A 25,201-nucleotide genomic window follows, 5' to 3' on the forward strand; every position below is an offset into this window, starting at 1 on the left:
TCTCGGTGCTGTGAGGAGGAGCAGGGAGGGAGGAGGGCGCATGCTGCAGGTCTCAGCTGCGCTGTTTGAAGTCCACATGCCAGACTGGTAGAGCAGCAGCCACACCACAGCCGGTGGACGGTGGGGATGGCAGCTGGGGAAAAAAATGAAGGGGAAGGGGGTCAGGGAAGCAGGGAGCAGCACTGCAGCTGCAGGGGGAAAGGGACCCAGGGGGGAGGGGGGGGGGGATGGAAGCCAGGGGGCGGCAGGGCCAGGTGACATACATGTCCCAAGGCCACCCAGTTGGCTACAGCTCCAGGTGCTCCCTTGGCCAATCATCTGCTGCTGCTGCATCCAGCATCAGCCAGGCAGGGGGGGGGGGGGGGGGAAGAAGAGGTTACAGATCCTTCATTTGCCATGCCGTCTTGCCCTCTGTCTCTCTCTCATGCATGAGATAGAGCAGGGGCCTCTCCTACTCTCTAAAACTGCCCAACTGCCCAGAGAGATCAGCTCCTCCCTCCCCCCCCCCCTGCCCTTGTATGGTGGCCATCAGCTCTGCCAGTTCTCGGCCAGCAGGGGGCATTGTCACATGTAGGGAGATTCCCAGCCAGGGCTGGGGTGGTACACTACATTGAACTTGATTGAACTGAACAATGCAAGGGAGCGGGGGGCCATCTCTGCCCGTCCATCTGCCCATGTGTGTCTCCATGTGTGTTTACGTGTTTTCTGCATGTTTCTAGCATTTGGCTCTTTTCTTTTTCTTCTCCGCCCACTGGGGCAAATGAAGAGAAATTCCATTGAAGTCATTGGAGGTCTCCCTTGAGCCTGGAATGGAGCCCTGTGCGTGTGTTGGGTGTGTGTGCACATGTGTGTGTGCATGTCCGTATGTGCCTGTTGTGTGTGTCTGTGCAGGTGCATGTGTGTGCATTTGTGCACATGGGGTGTGTGTGGGTGCATTTGTGCAAATGACAACCCAGATACATACAGGAGGGTGGCCACACACAGAAGATTTTCCCTTCCCATCTCCACAGAGCCGCATGTTCTGAATGCTCCTGCCTACTGCTCGCACCCACAATGAAGGGCAGCAAAATCCCCCCCACCTCAGACAGCCCCATTGGCTCCCCGTCCACACTGGGATCCGTTTCGAAGCCTTCCTTGGGCTCGCCCCAGTCTTAGTTTGCTTATATTGGTGTAAATTGGGAGGAACCCCACTGAAAGCAATCCGACTAGAGCAGTACAAATCCTGTGTAAGTTAGAAGCAGACTCAGGCCCTCAGATACCAGGGGATGGATGGATGGGTGGTGGTAGGATAAAGATATTCAGGCCTGTCGGCAAAGGCCTGACTATCTGTATCCTAACAGGTGGACAGAAGGATGGATAAATATTCTCTTTCCCCTCCTCACTTCCTCTGCTCATCCAGCTCTGGATTCTTTCTCCTTTTGCACAATCTCAGTGCTGCTGGTGCAAGAACCTTCCCCTCTGCAGCTGGTGCCGCCTGGTACCGCCTCTGTGTCTCTCCCTGCCTCATTGTCTCTCTATCTGTTTTCAAACCTCACCTGTTTTGATTTTGACTCTCTAAGAGCTATTTCTGGCCTCTGTGAGGTCCCTGGGGTGCAGATCCACTCTCTGGGGCAAGCTGGAGATGAGGATTCAGGCTCCCCTCTTGGGTGGGTGAAGGATTGGAGGCTCTAACCTCCCCTTCTTCCACGATCAGCATAACCCCACTGGCTTCGCTGAAGCGATGCTGATTTACACCAGCTGAGGATCTGGCCCTTAGATTTTAAAGCCGAAAGGGCCCATTATGATCATCTCGTCTGAGCTGCTGCGTAGCACCGGCCAGGAAATCTCACCCAGTGAGTCGAGTGTGTCACCCAGGACCCTGTCTGGGATCTTGGTAAGTTTCAATTGCCTGATTGCTCTCGGCATTCTGCTCCACTTTGGAGCAGGGAGCCAGCAATTTAATTTTTGTCCTAATCATTTCCAGCGTTGGGTTCGCTTAACATCACTGTTGTCGGAGGAAATTTCACATGCCTAATTAAAGCTTAGCGCATGCAGTGTTGATTCCCCGGAGACATCCCTTGGCTTCCTACTTCCTGTCAAGATCAAGGGGGTAAAACAATGTTACAGTTAAAGTTAACAACAACAGCAACAAAGGAAAGGCATGACGAGCCGGGAATTGGCAGCCGTTTCATCTCCAGACGGAAATCTACCTGCCAACCGCACAAGTCCTCGTCGGGGCGCGGCCCCCAGCTCCCCTCCCCTGGGCAATGTGGCGCCGTGTGGCGGAAGGCCCTGTTGTGTAGGGGGTGGGGATGTGCGTCCATACACGCGCAGGGCTGCCCAGAGGATTCAGGGGGCCTGGGGTCTTCGGTGGCGGGTCCAGGAGCAGAAGGACCCCCCGACACTGAATTGCCGCCGAAGACCCGGAGCGGAAGAAGCTCCGGGGGCCTGGTCCCTGTGAGAGTTTTCCGGGGCCCACGAAGCGAGTGAAGGATCCTGCTCCAAGGGCCCCAAAAAGCTCTCGTGGGGGCCCCTGTGGGGCCCAGGGCAAATTGCCCCACTTGCCCCCCCCGGGCGGCCCTGTACACGCACCCCACCATTAATGGGGTTGCCCGACACGCTAGTCGCTGGCTGTGGCGCCAAGCAGCGTTCGGGGTGGGCTGTAGCACCTCCGCTCCTTAGGCGAGAGGGAGAATTCACAGACAGGAAGCTGGCTGGCAGCATGGCCCAGTGGGATGAGCATGACCCTGGACGTCCTAGTTTAGGCTCTGCCACCGCCCTGCTGGATGACCTTGTGTGAGTCACTTCAGCTGCCCGGTACCTTCCCGCCCTGGGTCCCTGTTCTCTGGTTAGGCTGCAGGCTCTGTGTGTGTCCAGTGCTTCATGCGGTGGGGAGCTGGCCGGGGGCTGGCGCTGTTGGAACATGAATAATTCATCATCCGACACAAGAGCAGGCGGCCTCATCCTGATTCCATGCTGCCATTGGTGGAGTTAATCTGAATTTGAACCAGTGTAAATGCAAAAGGAGAGGCAGGCCCCTGGGCTTTGACTGAAGCAGCCATTAAGTCCATGGGGGATAAGGGGAGTGGGCTTGATTTTCCTCTTCTTCCTGAGCCCCCCAGGATCATTCCACTGACATCAATGGTCAGTTTCCCCAGCGTGAGTGCAGAGCAGAGCCGGTGGGATGGGTGAGCTGGAGGGGAGATGGGATATTCTGGGGCAGGCCCAGTCGGGTCGGGCCGGGCCTGTCTGTGGGCGAGGCAGATTTCAAACCCCTCCGCGAGTCACTAGGGTGAGATTCGGCAGCAAAGGAAGGCAGTGCGGGAGGAGGAGCGGCTCCTGAGAGAAGGGCTGGCTAGTGCCTGGATGGGGTGGAGCAAGGGGACAGGGCTCTTCACCTCCAGGTGGCCGGTTGAAATCAGACATCACCTGCATCTGCCCTTCAGCAGGGGACGTGCCGTGAGTTGGGCAGGTCTCAGCCCAGTTCCAAGGGGCTGGCTCCTCAAAACCCCCTCCCCGGGTGGCAGGCCTGGCTGAGAAGCTGAATGGAGCATGGGGACTCCCCAATGCCCCCTAGAGGCGATGCCCCCTGCTTCTGTGGATAACAAAAAGGGCTTTGCTCTCCGTGGCCACCGACCTGGTGCTAACAGCAATCCCCTGGAGACGTGAGGTCCAGCTACTCCTCCCTCCCTCCTAGGCAGAGAGCTGGTGCTTGCTGCCTGTTCTGATCCGCCTTGTTGGCAGCAGGTGGATGGGAAGGGGCCCATTTCCTCACCCCCCCCCCAGAGGGCAGGACGTTCCCCTCCATCCTCCCAGCACCAAGGAGACGCTCCCGCAGCCAGGCTCCCCTGGCACCCGGTGCCCTAATGAAGTAGTCACTTGTCAGCCATCTATTGATCGGCCCAGCGGGAGCGGCGGTGTGATGGACACACGCCGCGGCAGAGAGGCCGGTGGGAAGCTGTGTAGTTAATCTGTGTCTGCGCAGGCCGGCAAAGGGATAAGGAAAGGCAAGAAGCTGCATTGTTCCCCAGGGCACGTCAGGGCAGGGAGAGCAGCTCAGCCCAGCCTGCAAAAAGCCAAGCACTCAGCCCTGATGCCTGCGGTTCGGTCCCCACCACTGCTGGTTACCAGCTTATGATCGGCCACTTGACAGGGGAAGGTTTGCAGGCAAAACTAGCCAGAGTGAAGCATGGCCCAAGGAACCACGTTCCCGCCCCCTCCCTAAGACAGTGCTCAGCAAAGTGTCTCCTGGGACTGCTGCCATCTGGGGTGAAGGGTGGGGCTGTGATCTTCTCTGGGGGAGGAAGATGTCTTGCCTAGATGCTGCCTGCTTAATTACCCATGAAACAACAGATGGGGAAATGGCTTCAAGATGTTCTTTTGGAAACATTTAGGTGCTACTGGGCCCTCTCCCTCTCTCAAGTTCCCTCGTTTTCTCTTTCGCAGAACAACTTAATTCAGTGTAAAAGGAATGAGGAGGAAGGGGGGCTGGGGGGAGGAGGAGGCAGGGTTAAGCAGGAAAAACGCAGCCGGGATTGGCAGGCAGAGCTGGTGGGAGTTAGTTGTGTCAGGATTATTAAATGCCCTGGGGTGACTGGAATCCTCGGCTCCGAGGTGCTCGGTTAATGTCGCTGAATGTAAATCCAGCCGAGGCGTCTGAATGCTGCCCCAAGCGGAATACATTACCGCCTGGGCTGCTGGTGCTCTCTTGGAGCGGGGTGGGGGCTTGGTGTTGGGGAGGGGAATGATCTGGGGATGTGGATGCACGTGTGTGTATCTCCATATGTTCCCTCGCCTGTGCTGTACAATAGCCTGCATGACAGGGCTGGGTTTAAATCCCTCATCAGATTCCGCGTGTGCTCCTTCCCCGGGGGAGACTTTCAGTACTCAGTAGAAAGCAGGAATCTTTTCATTGATCACAGTCTAGTCTAATGGTTAGAGCACAGGGCTGGGAGTCAGGATTTACCCGCGCTCTGTTCCCAGCACTGGGAGGGGAGCGTTGTTTGGCCTGGGGCCTGATGCTCGCTTCTCCTCCCCCCCTTCCAATCTGAAATTGGCTGAAGGTGGAGGAAGGCTAAGAGAGAGAGGCTCCGGCTGGACCTTGTGTCTGCAGCATGAGGGCTGGTCATCATCACAGCCCTTGGCCTCTCCTGAGCACAGGGAATTTCCAGGCTAGTGGCCTCTGGGCCACCAGCCATTGCAGTTGGACGGGGAATGGTGCCAATGCACAGTGATCATTCATCTCTCTCTGGCCATCATCCCCAGATCCTAGTGCGCGTCTCTCTGTCTCTCCGTCTTCACACACAGCTTCTACCTAGCCGGCCCCCGTTAAATGGAGTGACCAGGCCCCCCGCACCCCCGGCAAGGGGCTAGGGGCTGCCCTGGCCTCGTTTCCCTCGCAGAGAAACTCAAATGCCTGGTCTTCTCTGTGTTTTCCCCTTGGGTCGGCTCCTGCGGCCTTTCCCAGCAGCGACCGCAAGGCCTCAGTCACATCTGTGCCGCTCCAGTGAGGATTCCCCGGTGTAAGGAGCATCAGCATTCGGGTTTCTGGGCGCACTCCCCTGCTGTTTGAACTCAGCAGCCAGAGCCGAATGTTTCTATAAATGTTTGACTCGTGCTCATGGAAACCGAATTTCTCTGGCTGGCGGCAGCTGCCTCGGAGCCCTGATATTCCCCACCGTGGTTATTGGGGCTCTGCTTTCGTTGCCAGGCCTATTAGCGCCTGTGCGTCACAATGGCCACGTTCAAGGCAGCGGGGCAGGGCGGTGACCCGGGCTGGCTCCGGGCTCCCGCAAGGGCCAGAACGGGCTCCAGAAAGGGAGCCAAGCCCGCCACGGTGGAGTCGTTTCGGCTGGGGCCTGGTTCACGTCCACCACTGCTTATCTCCCTTTCATCTCTGAGGGGGCTGGTGTGAACGGTCAGGGTCAGCTCTTTCTCCCACTGGGGGTTTTCCCACAGAGGGGATGGGATGGAAACTACAGTTCCTCCTTGCTGAGATTCGGGCTGATCGCTCTGTCCCCGAGCCCCGTCCTGCCGGGGCCGGCTGGAGTGCTGGGCCTGGCGAGTGTGAACTGCTTCGTGCTGGCTGGGAGCTCTGGAGTGCTGGTAACTAGGACCCTCCCCCTGGGCGCTCGCACCCTGTTATCAAAGCCCCTTTGTTTAACAGGAAACCTCCAAGCATCAGCTAACTCCCCGCACAATCACACACACCCACTCGGCAAACAACAGCCACAGGACCTGGCTAGACTCCCCACCCCCATGGCCTAGCAGCGATGGGCAAGGTGGGGGGGGGGATAAGGTTGCATATTGGGAACTGCTGGGCAGGTAACCAGTCCACAGCCGCAGAAGAGGGGCCCCCAGATTTGCCTGAGCTGTCTCTGCTGAGCCCAGGGCCTGATGGGACCCAGCCTGTGGCTGGGGTCACCTTTGGCTAATGAAGAGCCACGGAGCCGGCTCTGATCAAATGGGAGCACAGAGTCCTTATCTGCCTCCTCAGACAGGGACAATGGGTGCATCTATCTATCTGCCCATGAATCCATCCTCATCCTCATCTATCTATCTATCTGCCCATCCATCCATCCTCATCCTCATCTATCTATCTGTCCATCCATCCATCCATCCATCCATCCTCATCTATCTATCTATCTATCTATCTATCTATCTATCTATCTATCTATCTATCCCCATACATACCCCAATATCTATCTATCTATCTATCTATCTATCTATCTATCTCCATACACACCCATCCATCCATCTATCTGGCTATGGCATTTCCCACAGGCTCATCACCATCGTATCCAGGCATTTGGTCCAGGACACAAGATCATTGCTCCCCAGTACCCAGGAGGGCTGTAGTGGGACTGAAATCCATCCTACAGCTCCGAACCTAGCGCCAGCCTCTGCCACGGGGCAGCAGCTGGTTGTGCCACCCATACGGGGACGGGGTGAGGGCCGGGCCATCGGCAGAGACAGACCGATGCACAGCTGGTTCCCAGTCGCTTGCAGAGCGCGGGTTGTGATCGGGTTGTACCTGATAGTGGGGAGCCAGCGCTTGCCCTGATTACCCTGCTGCGAATCAGGGAAGAAGGAGCAGCCACCCAGCAGCTCTGAGACATCAGCTCGCCGGCTCCCTGGCTTGAAATGCCCAGCCTGGTCGGGCAGGAGGCGAGCGACCCAGCGGCTGCAGAGAGGCCCCAGCACCAGCTGCCTGTGGGCAAGCCCCCTGCAGCTGTGCAGCCCATCAGCCACAAGCTTACCCAGCTGGGGAATTAAAACATTTGTCAGCCCGCCCCAGCCCCAACACTGGAGCCCTTTCTTCCCCCTCTAAGCCCCATCCTGCTGCCCAGCTGCTGGCCGGCCGGCCTGCCCGCCTGGGTCCTGCCCCCTCCCAGCCCCCGGCTGCTGTTGCATTTGAGTCTCAGGCCCCAGGCGTGCAGGGGAACAACACTGCCCATTGAAGGGATAACCTGACACTGGTTAACACGTGTGGCTAGCAACTGGTGGCAGGGGCCGTGGTGGGGGAGGGGATGGTGGGAGGCATCTGGTACAGCCTGTGGGGACACGTGTTGGACCTAATTGTCTCTACTGCAGAGAGGGGTAGAGATGGAGCCAGGCTGCAAAGTTCACATCCATCCCGGGGCAGGATCTGTGTCCAGTGCCCGTCACTGGGGCAGTGTCTGTGTCTGGTGCCCGTCCCTGGGGCAGTGTCTGTCTGGTGCCCGTCCCTGGGGCAGGATCCGTGTCTGGTGCCTGTCCCTGGGGCAGTGTCTGTGTCCAGTGCCCGTCCCTGGGGCAATGTCTGTGTCCGGTGCCCGTCCCTGGGGCAGAATCCGTGTCCGGTGCCCGTCCCTGGGGCAGGATCTGTCCGGTGCCCATCCTTGGGGCAATGTCTGTGTCCAGTGCCCGTCCCTGGGGCAGTGTCTGTCTGGTGCCCGTCCCTGGGGCAGGATCTGTGTCTGGTGCCCATCCCTGGGGCAGGATCTGTGTCCGGTGCCCGTCCCTGGGGCAGGATCCATGTTCGGTGCCCGTCCCTGGGGCAGTGTCTGTGTCCGATGCCCATCCCTGGGGCAGGATCTGTGTCCGGTGCCCGTCCCTGGGGCAGGATCCGTGTCCGGTGCCCGTCCCTGGGGCAGTGTCTGTGTCCGGTGCCCATCGCTGGGGCAGTGTCTGTGTCCGGTGCCCATCCCTGGGGCAGGATCCGTGTCCAATGCCCATCCCTGGGGCAGTGTCTGTGTCCAGTGCCCATCCCTGGGGCAGTGTCTGTGTCCGGTGCCCGTCCCTGGGGCAGGATCCGTGTCCGGTGCCCGTCCCTGGGGCAGTGTCTGTCCGGTGCCTGTCTGGTGAATCCATCTCTAAGTCTATGAAGCAATGTGCTTAATAGACTGAAATCACCAGGCTCCTTGAGTCAGTTCCTATCCCAACACAGTAACACCGACCCCAGGTGCTAAAAACACCAGGAGCAAACCCCTCCCTCATGCTGATCGTGAGATTTGCTTAAAACTCATGGGATTTAAAAAAACCAAAACATAAACATATTTTAATCTGCCTCTGGTTTCTGAGCCTGTAGGTCATGGTACGGTCACAATTTCCAGCTTTTCTTAATCACAAGGGGGTTAAACAAAAGGTGAGATTCTCATGGAATCACCGGACTCCAGGAGCTGGCGCTTTAAGAAAAAGACCAAATATCTTTCCATAAAATCGCACCAGCTGGCCACATTGCAGCGTGATCACAACAACAAATCCCTCCTTTGGGCCTCTGTCCTGCCATGCTCTTTTTTTGGGGGTGCCTCTTGCTCACGCTGGGCCGTTACCCTGCGGCAGCACGGGATGACGAGGCTGCGCGCTTCCTGCCTGTTGGGCTCGCTTCCCCCTCCCGGGCGCTACCATGTGAATAGATCCCCGGGGCCTATTTGTCTGGGGAAGCCTGTGCGTGTAATAAGGTAAGTCTGGACCGCAGCCATGGCATACTTTCCTGGGTCAGCTCCTTTGCTTTAAATGAGGTTTGTGTGCTGCTGGCTTCGATTCACACCCGTTTATAATCCCTTTATTACCAACCTGGGGCCCTCGCGCTTAATAAGAAATACTACTCATCTCTTCAATTAGATACAGAGTCTAGAGAACCTCAGAGCACGTTCCAGCACTCCTTGCTTAGGGGGATGATGCACCACCTCTGGGGTGGGCCCCGCTCGGCCGTTTGCAGCAGGCAGGGTGAAGCGCGACTGCTCCAGTAGAAACGGGCTTTAGAAAGCAGAATGGAATTATCCTGCACTGGGCTTCGCCTGCCGGAGATGCCTGATTCTTTATGAGTGGAGAGGGGATCTTTAGTGACCGTTTGCAAGGGGGCCAGGCCTGGGATTTGTGTTGCATCCGAAAAGGCGACATCTCCAGCAGCACAATGCGCCTTTAGCACTACCCTGGGGCATTGGAGTCAACATGGACCCAGAGGGAACAGCGCCCCCTATTGCCCCCGTCCCATTCCCAGCAGCCCTGTGCCCCTGAGCACTGCACTGGGGTCAGCTCTGCCTCAGAGGGGAGAGCGCCCCCTATTGAGCCCCCCGTCCCATTCCCAGCAGCCCAGCGCCCCCTGGCACCACACTGGGGCATTGGGGTCAGCTCTGACTCAGAGGGGAGAGCACCCCCTGTCCCATTCCCAGCAGCCCAGCGCCCCCTGGAACCCCACTGGGGCATTGGGGTCAGCTCTGCCTCAGAGGGGAGAGCGCCCCCTACTGAGTCACCCATGCTACTCCTTAAAGCAACCTCTCCTGCTGGCAGACTGCCATCCGAGTACGGACCCGTCCTGCTGACGTTATATTAGGGATCCGCCCAGGGCAGAACACAGGATCCAAACTGGGGCAAGGTCAGACCCAGACTCACCCTGCCAGCCTAGCCCGGACCCCTGAATCCAAGCCAGCGGCAACTTCGGCGGAGGATCGCCAGCCCGGCGCGCGGCTCAGCCCCTCTCTCGGGCTACGGGCTGCGAGGAGATCCCAGCCAAGACAAGGGGGGTGGCCGGGAACACCCCCCCAAGGCCAGCATTCTGGGGGCAGTCATGGGAGCTGGCTGCCCCCACGGGCCCCTTTGCTCTTTGCGTGCTGGCCGGAGAGGCTTTCGTTTGGGTCAAGCCACGCTGCCCGCGCTGCCACAGGAAGTTAACCGAACGCTCCCCTCCCCCTCCCTCTCAGGGGAGATTCCATGGAGGCCCCGAGACTGGAGCAAAGCTATTGTGTGGGTCCCTTGCATCGCCCAGAGCCCCTCGCAGGGTCTGACTGGGAGAGGGGGAGGGGGCTGGCTGCTTCTGGAAGCACCGGGGGAACCACGACGGGGTTTTACTCCAGGCTGGGAGGCACGGCCTGGCCTGGGTTTTAGCGTCTCAAACATTCAGATCCATCCCCATGCTCAGGGGCTTGACTGGAAGCTCTTTGGGGCAGGCACCGTCTTTTTGTTCTGTGTTTGTGCCGCGCCTAGCACAACGGGACTCGGCTCCATGCCTGGGGCACCCAGGTGCTGCTGCAATACACCTTGTTATGAGATTATTAATAGCGTATGCACTTAATGTGCCAAGAACTTTTCTTTCTTTCTTTCTTTCTTTCTTTCTTTCTTTCTTTCTTTCTTTCTTTCTTTCTTTCTTTCTTTCTTTCCCTGTTCTCTGCCCCCAACCCCCACGTCGTTTCAGTCCAGAGACAGCAGCAGCCTCCCAGCCAGATGTTGCTTGCAAATCAGATGTTGGCACACGTGGGTGCCCAGCCATTGCCCTTTGCCCGCGTCGGGGCAGCTTGGCAGGAGGGGCTCTTTCTCTTGAGCATCAGCGCTTTCCATACCCACATATCCGCACTCCTGGGCACCGCCCCACGGCCTCGCGATCGTGGCACAAAGAACTAGGCACCGCGGCCTGTGCGGCACAGCCGGGGTAGGGAGAGAGGGCAGAATGCTGCGAGACTAGGTGCTGTTGGAGGGGAGGGTTTCTGCTTGGCTGGCAGGAGCCTTGCCTCGGCAAACATTCAGCGTGGCTCTGTGCAGGAGGCATCTGGGAGGGTCAGGCCTGGGTCTCCTCCCAGCGGGTGTTGTTAAGAGACTTTATTATCTCCTCCAGCAGCTGGGCAGAGGCAGGTCAGGGCTCCTCGGTGCACCTGCCTGCAGGAAGCCCCCAGAAATAAAGCCAGAGGAGTTATTTTCCAAAGATAATTGTAGCCGTGAAGCCTGGGCTGTGAATGCGACCTGTTCCCCAAGCCCTCCCCAGAACGCAGCTCTCCTGTTCAGAGGGAGCCCAGCCAGGGGAGTGGGAGATGGAGCCGTCCTCCTCTAGCATCTCCCCAGTGCACGTCCCCAGGGCTCACTAGGGAGCAAGAGGCCATTCTGATCTTGTGTGCGACATGGATCTGAGCCCAGAGAGCACGTACACACACCCACACCCACCAAGAATGGCACTAATTAACTACCTGGCTGGTACACTCAGCATGGAGCCCAAGGGCTGCTGGACCGTGAAGCCTGAGCTCCCTCCTTAGATGGGATCACGGTGCTGTAGCTTGCCTCGTCTCTGGTCAGCTTCTCCAAATTCCCCGGAAAGCTCTGTCTAATCATATCCCCCTCTGTGCCCTCCAGCGCCTCCTGCTGGTGGAGAGCGGGGCTGCTGTTGTGCATGACCCGTATGTTGCAACACTCCAGGAGATCGCTCTGTTCCAGACAGAAATTGGGAGCGCTCCACCCCAGAACTGCATTGTGCAGGAGGTCAGACTAGATGATCATAATGGTCCCTTCTGACCTTAAAGTCTATGAGTCTGTGAGAACTGGACTCCACCCTAGCCAGAACTGGAATCCCACCCAGTACCCTCCCGGTCAGGCAGGGCCGTAGCACACTCCATCACTCCTATTCCTTTCTCTCTGTCTCTCACTTTGTCTCCCACCGACAGGCGCATGGGGGAAATATGTATTTACACGCATGTTTTGATGAATTATTTATAAAGCAGGTGACCTCATTCATTCAGATTGATTTTCCTGCGTGTCACTCCAATTATATTGTGTTCTTTTAACAGGAGGCTAGACAGTAAGTTAGTTACCGTTACTTCAGCTCACTTGTCACTTTTGAGGATTAGACTCTGCGGAGCAGGGATGGGCTCTTAGCTCCGCTCGCTTAATGATTAAACAGACTTTTGCAGGGCTTAAGAATTTGTTCATGTTCTTTTTACATTATTTAATTAGCTGTCCTGGGGCCAGGGAGAGTTCACACACACTGACATTCCTTCACACACACACACACACACACACCTGCACTATCGCACACACACACACACACACACCTGCACTATCGCACACACACACATTGATACAAACTCACTCACTGACAATCACACACACACTTTATACAGCCACACACAGATATTGACATGCAAATACCATTATACACTGACACATCCCTTTATAAACATATATATTCACAAACACGGTGATAGTCACACACCACAACACATCCACTTTGACACACACCTTCCCACAGACACACGCTGACACAAACACATACATGTTGCGTGCTATTTGTAGCCATGTCAGTCCCAGGATATTAGCGAGACGAGGTGGGTGAGATACAAGATATTGCCTCGCCTTCCTTGTCGCTCCACAATCACATACACTCACACACAATGACACATACCTTTATTCAGACACACACACACTCAAAATCAAGCACACACACATAGACACAATCACACACTGCCGCATACATTTATACACACCCAAACATACACATGCACAGACACACACACTGGCACAATAACTCACTGAAACACATCTGCACTTCCACCTACTGTCACACACTGACACAATCACATACACACAGGGTCAGGTGGGCCATTGTTATTGGGCGAGACCTTGGCTCACCCAAATTGCCCCACTTGCCCCCCCTCTGGGCAGCCCTGGCTGGGATGACAACCATGCAAGCCTCAGTAGCATGGCATGTTTTAAAGTGGCCATCAACACCCTGAGGCTCGGGGGATGGTCTGATGAGGTTGTCTGCAATGACACGGGGCCCACCTGCAACCGCGCTTAGCAATCATCTCCAAACGCCAGCGATGGGGCTCGGAGTTATTGCAGAGAATTCCCCCGCAGGTGTCTGCCTGGTGGGTCTCACCCACATGCTCAGGGTCTAACTCACCATATTTGGGGCCAGGAAGGAATTTTCCCCCAAGTCAGATTGGCAGAGACCCTGGGGGTTTTCTGCCTTCCTCTGCTGCGTGGGGCACGGGTCACTTGTCCCAGGCAGCTGGCGGAGCTAGAGTAAATGGTGGATTCTCTGTAACTTCAGTAACTCAGCCCGTGGTGAGGTCCTGCGGCCTGTTCTAGGTACTGATCACCCTAGCATCTGCTCTCCCCCCAGCCCTCAGTGAACGCGCCCCTCCCTGCGCAGCAGGCAGGGAAAGATCGTTATCCCTGGGAACTGACGCACCAAGAGGGCAAGGCCAGAACAGCTGGGAAATCTGGCTCTTGTGTCAAGTGTCTCAAGGGGAGCGGAGCAGGTTTGAAAAATCTGGCACCATTTGTGGGTGCTGAGTTCTGGGTTGGGGGTGGCGGGGAAGTGTGGCACTTGCAAGTAGTCCAGGGCAGGGCTGGGAATCAAACCAAGATCTCCCATCTAATGCTGGCACCAGAATCCTGCTGCGGCATTTCATGGCTCTGGGTGACCTGAAGTGGATGGAGTCACATAAGCAGATGGCAGAAGACCTCTCCAACCCCCTCCCCCCGGGAAATGAAATGGCCAAGTTTGTCCCTGGTGCAATTCAGAGAGGAGGCAGGTCTGCTCATCCATGCTCCCCTCAGCGTAGCTATTGCTGGCAAGGGCTCTGTGCCTATCCCCTTACCAGTCTCACGAGCCCATCCCCGTGCTGGCACGCTGATAGGCCCCTGCGTTTCCCCTTCTCTCAGATGCATGGAGATTCCCTCCCCTGCCTGCCCCTCCATTGCAGCCCTGGGCTGAAAGGGTGCGAAGAGAAATGGCTTTCCCCTGGAAAAAACACGCAGTATTACCAGGGCTCTCCCCAGACAGAGTCTAAGTGTGATCTGCGCTCGTATGAGACAGAATAATTTGTAATGTTTACGAACAGCTGTCTAAAAACCACTTAAGTTTACGAGGTGTGCGCTGTAAAATCGCTGGCAGTCACCACGGGGGTTGCTCTTTCTCGGCTTCCCCTCCCAGCCCAGCAAGAACCTGCAGGGGAAAACATGGTAGGTTAGAGGATGGGAGGTGAACGAAACAGACAGAAGGAATTTGGGGTGGGGTGGGGGTAGCTGCATGTTTTTAACACCTGTAACACATCACACGGGCATGGCATTCACTCCCTGTAGGGTCAAAATCATCTGTCTATTGCAGGGTTTTATCCGTTGCCCATCCCCACAGCACGCAGGCTTCTTCCATGTAAACAGTGGAGTCCCGCTCTGATCCCAACAGAGCTGCAGCTGGATAGTTCTTGTCTATATCCTTCCCAGTCTCTCTACATCGTCCCCACATGAGCACGCTGAGACCCCTGTGTCTCCCCCTCTCTCAGACGCGTGGAGATCCTCCAGCCTTGGAGCTGAAAGGTGTGCATGGGACTCGGTTTCCCTGGAATCAAGCCTCATGCATTCTTGCCAGCTCTCTCCCAGAGAGGAGACTCGAGCACTTCTCCATTTCAAGGGCAAAATTCTGCTCGGGGTAACGGTTGGGGTCAGGTTTTTGGGAGCTCAGCTCAGCTCAGCTCTCTGGGCCTTCTTTTCCCTATGAAAACACAGTCATAATCCTTCCACTGCCTAGTGAGACTGTCAAGGCTTCAGGGCGGGGACTTCCTGCCTCTCACTCCATGTCTGTGCAGCACCTGGCACCGGGGAGACCCGCTCTCCCCCGGGACTGTCCCCTTCTAGCTGCCTGTGGCTCTCAAAGCATGTCACAGCCAGGCACTGAGAGGTGAAATGACTTTACCGGAGGCCAACAGCAGAGCGAGGGAGAGAACCCAGGAGTCTGGTGGCTTCCCAGGCCTCGGGGGAGAGAGGGATGTAATTTGGATGTAGACTATTTTTTTTAGACATTTTGTGACCAAGCCCCAGGCCAAACTGGCTGCACTGGATGCAAATGACGTTGTTCAGGCAGTTAGAGGAGCAGGAGATTAGTGCTGGGAAATTCACTGCTGGAGGAAGGTTGATTTCCCCGGCCTGCGGGAGACGAGAAAGTTCTGGGCACCAGGCGCCGTCCAGCAGCCCAGCCTGTTTGTGAGGAAGTCACACCTGGTGCGTCTACACTGCAAAGAAACCTCCTACGGCGTCAAATCTCAGAGCCCAGATCGACTGACCTAAGCTTGGGCGGCGGGGCTAAAAATAGCCACGTCGATGTTCCGGCTCGGGCTGGAATCCGGGCTCCGAGACGCTCCCCCATTCCTGGGTTTCAGAGGCCAGGCTCCAGCCCGAGCGGGAACTTCTCCCCAACTTTTTTTAGCCCTGCAGCCGGAGCCTCGTGAGTCTAAGTCAAATGACCTGGGCTCTGAGACTCTTTGCAGTGTAGGCATAACCCCCCGAGGCCTGGGACTCCAGCAATCGGCTCTTCCCCCCTAGACTCCCTGTATGGCTGCGGGAAAGTCACGGGGGGGCCTCGTGTCTACCTTGAAATCCTAAACTTCTACCACTCGCACTCCCTGCTGGGCCAGCTGGAAAGGGGGACTCCACTGCCCAGCTCCAGCCTGCAGCTTGTCTAGAAGACGCCACACAGAGAAGGGCAATGGTGAATCGGTCCCATCCTGCACAAAGTCACATCCGCATGCAATAGTGCAAGAGACGGATGCAAAGTCCCATCGTAGTGCAAGAGCCCTGTGCAAAGTCACATCTAGGGGCAATAGTGCAAGAGCCTTGTGCAGTTACACCCACATGCAATAGTGCAAAAGACCTGTGCAAACTCTGCTGCGTGTGAAAATGCAAGGGACTTGGGCAAAGTCTTCTCTGTGTAATAGTAGAAGAGACCCAGGCAAAGTCATCTCTGGGGGACTGACTGGCCAGGGCGCTGCTATTAAATTACAACTAAATCCTCTTGTTTTAATGCCCCTGTAGCGGAGTGGTTACCCGCTCCTGCCCTTTGGGGCTTGAAACAGCCCTGGCGGAGGGTGGAGGGCTGGAGCTGGGGCAAGAAGCCTGGGTTGGTTGGGGAGAAGCAGGCTCAGCTGGGCCACACCCCAATCAGGCCTCAGCTGGCCCTACAGAGGAGGCTTGAGCCAGGAGCCCGGGCAGATAGTCGCTCTCTGTGTTCAGGGCCTGGCTGGGGGAGGTTAACCAGGTATCTGGAGTGGAGCAGGGCTGGGGAAAGCCCCAGGCCTGGTAAGGCCTATGAGGTACTGGGTTCCAGGGGGCAGCCAGAGGCAGCAGGTCTAAACCCCTTTGTCTGTGATGAGTGGCTGATACCGCAGTCTGCCCCAGTGAACGGGGGCTAGATGGAGACTGGGCAGTAGCCAAGACTGAGGTGAAGTGGGGATTGGGGGTTGCCCTAGGAGGGGGAGACCCAGAACTGTGGGGGTCCTGTCAGGGGGCAGCACCTAGTTAAAGGGGCACCAGGGTCCTGGGAGGGACACAGGGGCCAGTAGCGGATCACTGGCCTACAGAGGGTGTGCCTGGCTGGAAAATGAGCTAATTCCCAAGGATGACCAACAGGAGGCGCTGCAGGGGTGAGTCCACACCCTTCCACCCCCACCCCATTTTTTCCACTTGCTTTCCATCTTACTACCCAGGGAGGACAAGCAGAGAAAAGGAGCTGCAGAGGGAGAGCTGGAATGGACAAGAGCAAGAAAGAGATGGACAGATAGAAAGAGTAGAGCTGGGGAGGAAAATGGAGCTCCCTGCCCCCCTCCCCAGTCTCCTGCTGCCTTCTCTCTCTCTCTCTCTCCCCTGTAGTTTATTAACATGTCTGATAAACTGTCATGAATTCTCCTGAGGGGCCATTTGCAGGGGAGGAGCCGGGGCTGAGAGCATGGGCTGAGGGGGAGCACTGGGCTTTGGGGAGAGCAGGGAGGGAAGGGGGGTTCTGGGGGTGGAGGAAGGCAGGAGCATGGTGGTGGGGGTGTGGAGGGCTGGGAGTGCAGTGGATCATGGCGGTGAGTGGGCCTAGTGCACAAGGGCCTGAGTTCGACCACTGGGCTGCTGTTTGACCCTGGGCATGTCCCTTCCGGTATCTGCTTCCCCTCCCACCCGCTGTCTGTTGAGCTCCTTGGGGCAGGAGCTGTCTCTCACCAGGTGCACGTACAGCCCCTAGCGTACCGGGGCCCTGACCTCGGTTGGGGCCTCTAAGTGCTCTGGCAATGCGACCCCCCCCCCCCCCGCTCCAACAGAGGCAGCAAGTGCGGCTTGCAGAGCAGAACTGGTGCCTGGAGACACGGCCTCTCTCCTGTGCGTCCCGCCCCCGCCAGCGGCGAGGAGCCCGGGGCTGTGCGCTCCATTACAGAGAGCGGCCCCTCATCCGGTCAGCCGCCACTGATGGCAGGTTCCCTTAATGAACCTGCTAATGCCTGACGTTGCCACGAGAATGGGCGTCGCTAATGACGCCCGGGATGAAGGCGATCAGCCGGAGCTCGCGATTGTCATCGCACAATGGCAGGTGCCTGGCCCACCCCAGCTTGGAGCGCGATTAGCCCAAATATTTGCTCCCCGGCTCCAGGGTGACTGGGTTGCCAGTTCTCACCCACACTCCTCCTTGGTCCGCTTTGATCTTGAGCGTCACAAGGCAAAGTTTCCTGTTCTCCTGGCAGCTCTGCGGCTCCGTGCCAGGGAGCAGGTGATGGACAGCATTGGCCCTGGTGCTTGGGAGAGGCTCGGCAGAGAGTCTCGACAGGCCAGTGTACCGTGGGGCTGGGAGGGCAGGGGATGCCGCTGGGTTGGGTGCTTTAGCACAGCTGTGGGGAGCAGCCAGGGCTGCAAGAGGCAGACTGGCAGGTCAGGATTTTGGGAGTGTAGTGGGCAGGGCGGCGATAGCAGCTGCTGCAGGCTCATGGGCAGAGCTCTGGGGGGCCCCCAGGCAGTGGGGCTAGTGGGTCAGGTCAGGACGGAGCGGCACTGGCAGAGCTGGGCGTGGGAAATCTGTGCCGGTCTCCGCAGCACTAGCAATTCAACACTCGTCTGGGCATCCCCGGGTGCCCTGAGCTGCAGCTGGCACGTGCAGCGATTGAGGGATTTTTCCGGGGAGGGTTGGTGGCCCTGCTCAGCATTCGCCTGCCCGAAGGCAGCTCTGAAGGGGAAGAGCGAGTGTCTTTCCTTTCCCAGGAAAATCCTCCCCATTAAAATGGCTCCTGCTGGGTCTCTGAAAGGCTCCGGGGATTGGGGGGGGGGGGGGGGCCCGTGCAAGCTAGTGGCACTATGCTGGGACTCAGGAGAGCTGGGCTCTATTTCTGGCTCTGCTGGTGACGTTAGGCGACTCACTCCCACCCCCTGTGCCTCAGTTTCCCTCACTCCTTTGGCTGTCTCGGCTGTGTAGATTGTAAACTCTTTGGAACAGGGCCTGCCTCTGGCTAGGTGTCTGTGCTGTGCCCAGTGCATTTGGCCTCCGATCTTGGCAGGCCCTTCAATGCTCCTCTCCTCCTGGCTCTGCCCCCACACAGGAGCCAGAGCTGCTGTCCCTGCCCCTGGCTAAGTCTGTCAGTCCAGGAATGCTAAACAGCCTCCCATGTTTCTGGTTGTACTTCAGCCCACTGGGCGCTGCTCCTCCCCGTGAAAGGGGACGCGAATGTGCATGGTGCTCTTGTGCTGTGGACTGTACTTCTCATCCTGCTCGCCGAGTTGGAAAGTCTCGCTCTTTACAAACCGCTTACTCGTCTGCGGCTTTTCAGGCACAAGGGGCTGGTGTTAGATTAGCACAAACAGGAGGAGAGATGCGCAGCGCATGTACACGCTGTCTCTGCCAATCCTGAGAGCACTTCCCGGGGGGTGAGAGTGAATATTCGGCAGCGGCCCTTTGCCTCACAGCCACTAAACCAGATGCAGCTAGAAGCTCGAGGAACCGTTCAATGCCTCCAACAATCCCTACCTAGAGCAGGCTTCTTCCATAGTCCAGAACACACCAACTTCAAAAAGCTCCCACACCCCAATGCTGAGAGGTGGGGGAGTGTTCTAACAGGTTCTAGATTCTAAGTGCACAGGATTCTAAAAGGTTCTCAGTGCAGGAGCCATGGGGTTCTAAAAGGTTCTCAATTCAAGAGCATACGGGGATCTAAAAGGGTTCTGAATTACAGCGCACACCTGGTTCCGATGTCTAGAATGGATCGGGTTCTAAAGTCTAGTACAAAGTCAGTTCTGAATCCCGGAACACACAGCCCCTCCAAGGATCTGCATTCTAGAACCCAGAGGGTTCTATGTTCTAGAACAAATGGACTGTAAATCCCAGAACACAGGGGCTTCGACAAGGTTTTAAATTCCAGGAAACATCTGGTTCTCAAAGGTTCTAGTTTCTGCCAGCCCAGCCACCTGCAGGGTTCTAAAAATGGTCTCAGGTCTGGGCTGGCGTTTCTGCAGTCCTTCCCTCTCTGCCTTTGTTGATGGCCATGTGCTGCTTTTACAGTGTGGCCGAACACGTGCTCCTGCAGGAGGTTGACTGATGTTAGAGATCCGAGGTGTCTAATTGCGCATGGATTCCTATTGAGCCCAGAAATATAAGGCCCTAATGGGTAATTCTATGATATTACTTAGTTCAGTGAAGTAAGTAATAATATTAGCCCTGGAGTTATTCGGTGAGCTCATTTAGCTGTGTGGGTCTCTTCCCTTTCGCCGCTCTTACAGTGTCATTAATTTCCGCTGGGTAACGGCCCTGAACTTTTCTGCCCTTTTATGTTGCTGAAGCCCATGTGCTGTCTGTAACTATGGGAAAGCCTCACGGTGTTGACTACACCATTACCCGGTGCAGGGAGCATGGGCACAGGAATCTGGGAGAGGAGAAGGGAACAGACGGGGAAACCACGAGCCGTGAGCCCTTAGAGCTGGATAACCCCGGCTGCACTAACCTGACACTGCCCCATCTGATCACAAATAGGGAGGGGCCAGGGCAGCTCCTGCCCTGTTGGGAGTGAGAGATGCTGTGGGTCTGATATGCAGTCACTTCACCCTCGCACTTGGGGCACGGAAAGAGGGTGTGTGTGGGGGGGAGTGGCTTTAAGACCCCTTTGTGCACCAGTTGTTCAGGGCCATGCTCCACCTTGGATGTATGTTAGAGCAGCCTCAGGGTTGCTCTAAATTATGCTCTGCTTCCCATGGCCCCCTATACCCAATCTGTCCTCTGTGCGACGAGTCGGAAGACAGACCCGTGCATACCCAGTATGGTCTCTTTGGGTATTTTCAGGGGGCCATTTCCCCCCATGCAGAGGGCTGGGAATCAGACCTTTTGATTGTTACTCGCTGCCCTGGGCAGCACCGTTGTGTGCCAGTTTCACCCACCTGCTTGCCCCTGGCCACAGCCTCCACTGGGGCAGGGCCGGTGGCTGCCAGCCAGTTTGGACAGAGAGACTCCCTGACACCCCCAGCCCAAGCCCTGAGTGTGGTCTGGGCTGAAGCCCAGCTAACTTTGTGCAGGAGGAATGTCTGTGCTTCGTTCAGGGGATGGGGGTAGGTTGGGAGTGCAGGCAGGGTGACCAGATGTCAAGTGTGAAAAGGTGGGACTGGGCTGGGGGGTAATAGGCACCTCTATAAGACAAAGCCCCGAATATTGGGACTGTCCCTATAAAATGGGGACGTCTGGTCACCCTAAGTGGCGGGAGAGGTTACTGCAGCAGTGAGAAATGCCATGGCAGGAGCAGTCTCCTGCGAACAGCAGCAAGATTTTGGTGCTGCTGCCTTGGAAACTGACTGTTAGCTGGGCCTGGCACCTACACCACAGCTGGGAACAAATCGGGAGCCAAACAGCCCTGCCCCAATTGGATGGGGATGATAAACCTATAGACATTGCATACTCGTCCTTACATCACATTGCCTGGTCACCTAGAACTTCACAGCAGCAGTGCGGCTAGTACTCAGAACCTCCTACTCCAAAACACAGGCCCTTTCTGCCAGAACTAAAGGAGAATCTCCCCCAGCTGCTTGCAGTATAGGGCATATGACACACAGCCATGCTGTTCCAGTGAATTCCAGCAGAGAGCACGGGTGCACACCCTCACTCCACTGGGGAGAATAAAGCATTCAATGAGCTGACTATTTAAAAACCTTAGTGGGTTTGAGCTGAAATCAGCTCATGGTGCTGTCACCTGCCTAGCTCTGACGAGGCCCCACAAGGGGCGAAGCGTATCAGCCGGCGCACGAGTGATGCATTCACTGGGTGTTTTTAACCATCGCTTCGTGTTATGTGACACTGCGCCATATGGCTCCGGCGTGCAATGGGCCGTGAACGTTCCCCACACCCTCCCTGGCACCGGCCGAGTTAATGTACTCCGGGTGAGCCCAGTGCCACAACCCGACTTTCCAATTATCGGATTAGCCTTGGTTAGCTTAGTGCAGCCCCTGCTCCTGGCTCCCTCACTGGGACCTGCGGCCGGATAGCCAAGCAGCAGTAATCTCGGCAGCGACAGACCGGAGCCTAATGCAAGGCGGCGGTCTCAGACAGAAACTCTGAACGGGGAATACACCGATGGGAGCAGGCTTTGCAGAGCCGGAGCAGGGTTCTCCAGGCCACACGGCTCAGTGCCGGGTCCTGTGGTCAGGACAGACCCTGGTCAGCACGACAGACAGCTGTAGGGTTAGGAGCTCACTCCAGCTCTATGAGCCCATCGCTGTTGGGTCATTTCTAGGCCATGGCTTAAGGGGCTTTGCAGAATTCATGCCTGTGGGCATCATTTGTGCCATCAAAGAGACATCTGCATGGAACTGGGTAGCCCTCCATTGACTTGGTATGGGCCTGATCCTGCTACTCTGGCTCCCCCCCTTTCTCCCGGAGGAGTCCCGCTGACTTCAAACCGGGGTCAGTACCCACTAGCATGAGGCGGGGGGCGCTCTAGCCCTATATAAATAATTGTAGCCATAATGCGGTTCCTCTGCTGAGAGGGAGCTGAGGTCGAGGCCCAGCAGGTCGGCTTCCTGTGGGAGGAGAAATTGGTGATGCCCAGTCTGGGTCTATTCTGGTGTTTTATTTACACACCAGCCCGGGAACAGAGGTGGCCATAAACAGCACACAGGCAAATCCCCCCCTTTCAGAACTCCCAATGCCTGGCTTCCCGGAAGCACCCTGACCTTAGATCTGACTCTTGGCTGGACAGGTTAGAGGAGAGAGCAAATGCTATTGCTGTTTGCAGCAGTTCCCCCCAACTAACCCAGACACCATTGCTCCAAGACTGAGCGGTGCTTGTCTGCTAAGAAACAGAGCTGGCAAGACAGTGTGTAACAGGCCAACTGCTCTAATAACATAAAGCATCCACTATCTAAACCCGTATGACCATCCAGACAGCTGCTCCCCCATATAGCTGCGTAGATACGCAGGTCCTGAGTCGCAGCGATTTCCTTCCTACTCCTGAAGGCGGGATGGAGGGGGGGGGGGTGAAGGTGCATTTAAGCCATCGTTGCACTCCCTGTATTCTGGGCCCATGCAGGATTGAAGTCAGGGCAGCCCCAAGGCTGCTATAACTTCAACTCTGCTTCCTGTGTCCCTGGGTGTGCTCTGACCCCCCCGCCCCAACATGCTTCTGATCCAGCCCCTACACAGGGTGGGGAGGAAAAAGGCTGCCCTAAAACTTTTATGGAAGCTGTTCCATACACCTAATAATTTTTGTGGCCCTTTTCTGTACCTTTTCCTATTCCAGTTTATCTTTTTTGAGATGGGGCGACCACATCTGCACCCAGCATTCAAGGTGTGGACGTCCCATGGATTTAGAGCGAGGCAATCTGATGTATTCTGTCTTCTCATCTATCTACCTAATGATTCCCAAACGGTTTCGCAAGAAATGGCAGTTTATTTAGGTACTGGGGGATTCTTTCGGAATGGGCAATGATTCTAGCACAAGACTGAGATCAATTCCTATTGAAAGAGAAATCTGGCTCCAAAACCCGAGGAACAGGGAAGGCAGCAAAGGTAGAGAACAGAGAGAGACAAGTCAAACTTTCAGTGTTTAACAAAGTCTGCAGAGAGCTGGCTCAGTGGTTTGAGCATTGGCCTGCTAAACCTAGGGTTGGGAATTCAATCCTTGAGGAGGCCATTTAGGGAACTGGGGTAAAATTCTGTCTGGGGATTGGCCCTGCTTGGAGTAGGGGGTTGGACTAGATCTCCTGAGGTCCCTTCCAACCCTATGATTGTATGACATTGTATGTATGTACACTGGGGATAACCTCAGGGATCGTCACCCTGACTTTAACTGAGACTCAGGCCTAGCATATTCCATCATCCAGCCCTCCATGCGGGCTACAGAGAGAAATATTCTTCACTGTGGCCCTCGAGAAAATCCTGCCGCTATAAAAAGACAGGCCCCCTCAGGGTTGCCAACTCGGGTGCCTGCAGCTGGCCCAGCATCTCTCCAGTCATGCACCACACTCTGGAATCCCCACTGGACTCTGAGAAGCATTTACTTATCTCCCTCCCCGAGACTGACAGTCCCTCTCAGCCCCTTGCAGTGGGACCCGTGGCCGCCTTTGGCATAATTAAACCAACATTAAAAAAAAGAGAAGCGGCGTCTGGAGGAGAAAATTCCTCCCACCCCCCCAGTCAATTTCCTTTTGATTTAATGGTCAGGGGAGCTGCTTTTTAAATTGTAATCACCGCAGAGAAATTGAACTCCGGCAGAGCCGGGGCTGCCCGGCGAGCTGTGATTTAAGAGACAGGTTCAGGAGCAGCTGGAAGCGGCTGGCGCAGCATGGATGGAACAATTGGCCCCACTGAACACCGGAGAATCACACGTCTTTTTAACGGGGCCGGGCTTTGGGGCGAGAAATCGCTGCCCGGAGCTGTTCGATAAACCAGCATTATTGATATTGGCCTGCCAGCGGCAGGAGCTGCATCCAGTTCCAAGGGAGAAAGGGCTGTCAGGGTATTAATGACCAATGCAGTTGCTCCGGTTCAATCTGCTGGTACGTTGCGTGAGTAGCGAGGCTGATGCTGTCACTGAGTGTGGCCTGTTCTAAACAGTTGCCTCTGCGTTAAGGGTGGCTGGAAACAGGGCTCCTCTTCCAGGGGGATGTGTCGGTTTTGGTCTAAGTGTTACACACACACACACAATCGCCCCTGAACGCAGCCACACAATCACACCCATAGTCAGTCGCCGTCACGCACGTGCGCCAAATCACGCCCAAGTCTAGCATTGACACCTCCGCGCCAACTCATGCCCACAGGGGCAACACACCCACAATCCCTCGCAGGCTCTCTCCGACACACACAAAATCACGCTCACATGCAAACACGTCGCTGCGTAAAACGCACTCCCGCACAATCACACGTGCAAACGCTGGGCGCCTGGGACCACAAGTGCACAATCACACGCAACCCCGACTATACCTGCAGGAGCACAGCCACACACAATTACATGACGCACATTCTCACATCCACTTTCACACGCCCTCAGTCACACACATACCCAGAATCTTAGACGCACACCCACACACAATCACCCACACACTCTCTCTCGCGCGCACACACAAATCAAAACCTCCCAGGTACCATTCTTGACATTAGTCGAAATACGTCAGCACTAAATCCCAGACTGCTTGCATTTCTCCCGGGGGTGGGGTGGGGGGTATCAGATCCTTTGGTCAAATGCTTATGCTGGCACATCTGTAAGCTGCCGGGCAATCCCCTGCCACCAGCGCTTACCTCAAGCAGCTCGCAGAAGCAGCGGCAGGTCCCCTCTCCGGCTCCTAGGCAGAGGCGTAGCCAGGTGGCTCTGCACACTGCCCCGTCCAGGCATTGCCCTGCAGCTCCCATTGGCCGTGGTTTCTGGCCAATGGGAGCTGTAGAACTGATGCTTGGGGCAGGCAGGGGCAGCCCTGGCTGCGCCTACGCATAGGAGCTGGACGGGGGACATGCTGCTGCTTCCTGCCTGCCTTGGGCTGGAACCTGGTGGAGCAGAGATGGCCCAGATTCCTCTACTGGGGTCTCCTCTGCCTCTTGCCAGTGGGTGACATGGCTGGACTCGGACCTCAACCCCCCTAACAACCCCATACGTTTGGGGCGAGGGCTCTGCACTGTCCAAGCTGGGCTAAGCTCCCCATGGGTGCAGGCCTCCCCTCCCTGAAATCTTTGCAGCTGTCTTTGGCCTACACCTCGGATTAGCCC

The sequence above is a fragment of the Mauremys reevesii genome, linkage group 26, assembly GCF_016161935.1.
Source record: "Mauremys reevesii isolate NIE-2019 linkage group 26, ASM1616193v1, whole genome shotgun sequence".
NCBI classification, from domain to species: Eukaryota; Metazoa; Chordata; order Testudines; family Geoemydidae; genus Mauremys; species Mauremys reevesii.